Raw genomic sequence first — 3263 nt, 5'->3', positions numbered from 1 at the left:
ACATCTATAAATGGGGAAGTGCAAGCTGTAAATTCACATTTTAACAAAAAACATAAAAAAAAAGAGAAACTAATGCAATTGAAAGTAAATAAAAAATTAGGATTTTTTGTGGTTTGAGAAAATTAATTCTCTAATGCCCTAGATCCTACAACTACTAATTCTATCAATAAGATTTTTTGGATCTAGAAGATTAAATTCTATTAGTTTCAACCCTAGACGGACTGGAGAGAGGGAGGCATCATTCATTTACGGTTCCAAGTATATGTTTATGAATTCCTGAAAATCTGTGAAACGAATTGTTCACCCCAAAGCTTTCTGAACTTGAGGATTAAATTTCTTTCCAATGCAAAAGAAACATGCAATTTAAATAGTGAATGCTTCAAAAGCAGCTTAAGGTTTAACTGAAATATTACCTTCCTGTTATAGTTTTTCAATGTTCAGCAAGTGGTTCAATATTTTACTGGTTATGTGATGTGATACCACATGCGAAGGGGCTTCCTTAAAGAAAATTTAAAAGTGATTGAACATGGAATTACAATTAAGAGCTTATTGAGATATACAAGTAAAATCAATTAAAGGTTCTTAAAGTTGTTAACATTGCTTAGAGCGAAGGAAGTAACAAGTAGATTAACCAAAACTCATGGATAACCAAGGATAGTAGGCATACCAAAAGCCTAATTAAATCAACAATCCGTAATTATACGAGAGTTTCCACCTTTGGGGATTGATCACTCAACTACACTAGGCTTAGCGGGAGAGATCTTCAGCAGCACCAAACGTGCCAATGAGGAAGGTTGCAAACGCCGATGGTCTTGAGCCGCGGAAAAGGTCGACGGTGGTGGAGTGAGACACGGACCGGAATAGCCGTTGACGTCCACGAATAGTCCTCGAAATTGCTCGTCGATGACAGTCTAACGAGCGTGGGGAAGGATGCGATTCATAGTAGTATTCAAAGCGGTATCGTCGAAATCCAAAGGCCACAATCAAAGACGGCGATTGGTGGATGTCACTTGACCTCGATCTCATGCACAAATCCAAAGGTTCCCATTCGGATTCCGCATGCATGCTTGGCGTCGGAGAATCTTCCAACACGAAGAGACGGAACGAACGTGGGTGTTGAAATAAGTACTTGGGTCGTTGATAAGATGGGAGAGGAGGGGAGAAGGGCCGGCGGGAATCCAGGAGAGAGGGTGGTGGCCGGTCGGGTGCAAGCGGGGAGAGAGCTAGGGTGAGAAGCAAATTAAGTTAGACATGCTCTCAAAAATGGTTTACTAAAATCTGAAAATTTAATATTCAGGTTTTAAGTAATTTGGAGGGAAGTATTTGAAAATAAATCAAATTTTTGATGTGATTAAGGGACTTAAATGAGGGATTAATGAGGCCCATTAAGAAGGGGAGGCCGGCGGCTTTGTAAGAGAGGGAGGGAGAGGTTTGGAAACTTAAAACTGAAATTAATTTCAAGTTTAAGTAATTTAGGAGGGAAAAAACTTTGAAATCAATTATGATTTCAAACGGTCAAACATAAACAAGCAATTAATGAGAAAATTTCTCCATGGGGGGCCGCGGCAATGCATAGAGGGAGAGAGGGGAATCAAGGGAGAAAAGGATTCCAATTTTAGAATGATGATGTGGCAATTAGGTTTCATAACTCCAATCTAAATTAAATTGAAATTGAATCCCATCAATGAAAACGTTCCTAAAATTGGAGTTCCATAAGGAAGAATTCAAAATTTGAAATTTTCAAAATTTCAAATTGACAACTGTGTGGGATGGAAGGGGGTTGGGTGGGTGAGGGGAAGTTGCCGGCAAGGTGGCCGCCGGGTTGTGGTGGTGGCCGCGGTGGGTTCCCAAGGGGCGGCGAAATGTAGGGTGGGAAGGATTTTCTTGTGGTGGAGGAAAGGAAGATGGAGGGAAATAACGAAGGAGAAGATAGAAAACCTACCACGAGCCGCGGACTCCTTCAACGACTGTGGGCCTTGGCGATTTGCTCCCCTTGAGCTCTTCCCTTCCAGCTCTCATGCAAGAAGAAGAAGTAGAAAACACCAAATTTTCAATTCAAATATTCATATATCTATTCAGAGAAAAGACGCCATATATATAGGTCTCAAGCATACAGAAGAAATAAAGACTAAGTTTGCCCCGCATCAGGGCCCCACCATGACTCAACTCAAACATAAGGGTAACAATAGGAAAACATAAAAATAAAATGCATAACAAATAAATATAAGCTCCTGAATCGTGGCATCGATCGTATGCCTTCCGGCTATACACATGTTGGACTTTGGACGATGTCCTCATCATTATAGTATATACTATTCTCTCAAGTGGAGTCTACTAGCTAGTGTCCTTTTATTTCAGTTTCTTTTTTACCTCGCCCTATTTCTTCTGCACTGAAGTTTTTTGGTGTTATCAGGTGCTGATCCTAGTTCCAATTGGAATTAGCACTGAAGATCAGCTAGCAATAATTAAAAGTTGGAGAACCATTTGCCGTGTAACATAGTAAATACCAATGTGGCCTGAGGGATCCCCGACTTCTGCATCCGTACAAGAAGATACTCTTTTGGCAGGTTAATGTTGGTATATTCTTTTATGTTTTCTGAATTGCCATGAAATGAAAGTTGAAGGTTTAAGCTGCAATCAAACAGAGATTATTCATAATTATTTGGCTAAATTTGCCATACATTAGTTTTCTTAAACATTTTGCTTTCTGGTTCATAAATGGTGCTTAGTTGCGTTGAAATTGATTTTTGTATAAAAAAATCGATCTATGATTAATGAATTCCTTTTCTCATTATTTGGAATGGTCATTTTGCGCGAACCTTGATATTCTCCTCTAACATTTTGTTTGTACACACTTGATGTTTGATCACTATTATTAAGTGGTTGATATACTTTGAATTCTACTTAATAATTACCAGTCTGATTTTTGTTAAGAATATCAAGCTATACATATGTTGTTACCTTTGTAATTAATTTATTAGAGAAATCCCTCATTAGATTTGTCCGGGGATGAGTGCTACAATTAGTTTGCCGCTTCCGAATAGGATCGAATCATTTTCGGCTTGATTAAAAATAAGCAATTTTTTAAGTGAATTTTGAGTTTTAGGTAATTTTTTTTTAACCTAGTAATAAGCATGAAAGGGCGGAGAGTGCTGCAATATTTTTTCATGAAGGCTATCCAAAACTCATTTTGTTTATTATTCACTATCAATTTGCATAATCAAAATGATATACCTTTGCAAAGGCTCAGTATGCAATTGCCA

Source organism: Dendrobium catenatum, unplaced genomic scaffold (assembly GCF_001605985.2).
Source record: "Dendrobium catenatum unplaced genomic scaffold, ASM160598v2 fragScaff_scaffold_1595, whole genome shotgun sequence".
Taxonomy (NCBI): domain Eukaryota; kingdom Viridiplantae; phylum Streptophyta; class Magnoliopsida; order Asparagales; family Orchidaceae; genus Dendrobium; species Dendrobium catenatum.
Note: the sequence above shows the minus strand (reverse complement) of the source record.